The sequence below is a fragment of the Mus pahari genome, chromosome 4 (assembly GCF_900095145.1).
Source record: "Mus pahari chromosome 4, PAHARI_EIJ_v1.1, whole genome shotgun sequence".
NCBI classification, from domain to species: Eukaryota; Metazoa; Chordata; class Mammalia; order Rodentia; family Muridae; genus Mus; species Mus pahari.
Window position 1 is genome coordinate 29,351,969 of NC_034593.1, and position 979 is coordinate 29,352,947.

The window sequence follows — 979 nt, forward strand, 5'->3', positions numbered from 1 at the left end:
CATTTCCCCCATCCATCTGCATCCTTGAGCTCAAGACCCATCCTCTGCCTGTTCCTCCCCACCGTGCCTTCCAGGCTCAGTGGTAACCATAGTTCATCATTTTGGTTTCCATATGAGTGAGAACACAGCTCACAGATGTCATGAGAGGCTCTTCGTGTGTGACTGAGCTCAAGGTGACATTGCTCCTAACCTTGGAGATGCGTGGCTGTGACTTTCTCATTGCTACCCCACCCCCACCATCACCGCATAGCATCCTGTACTTAACACACGAGGGACTTAAGGTGGGGGAAGTCTGATGGTACTCAGGAAGGTGAGGCAGGAGGATTGTTCCAAGTTTGAGGCTACCCTGTGCTACCTACAAGTCCCTGTCTTAGAAAACAGAAACTTAGAGCTAGATGCTGCATGATTTTATCCTTTCATTTTTTAAAGAAAACAGTGAATATCCTGTCATCATAAAAAGGCAGAAGTACACAGCCAATGAGCAGATCTTGTTGGTTTGGTTTATCTCTTGCTTTTCTTAAGCTAAGACGGGGTCTCTTGCTGTTCCCCAGGTTGGCCCTGGACATCTAGCTGTGATGACAGCTTAGTCTTATAGGTAGTTAGCTAGGACTGTGGCCACTCACTTTACCCAGCTAGACTGGTGTATTTTTTTTTTTTAATTTTTTTTTAAAGGTTTTACTTGGTAGCCCAGGCTTGCCTAGAGTTAACTATATAGATTAGACTGGCCTCGAACTTGAGGCAGTCCTCCTGCCTCTGTCTCTGGGACAGATTGCTGAGATTACAGGCATGAACAACCACGCCTGCCCATATCAGACTTTAATTAATTAATTAATTAATTAATAATGAGCTGTTTGGCCTGAATGTACATCTGTGTCCCATGTGCATGCCTGGTACCCAAGGAGGCTGGGAGAGAATGTCAGCTCCCCAGGATGGCTGTGAGCTGCCCTGTGGGTGTTGGGAACCAAACTCAGGGCTTCTG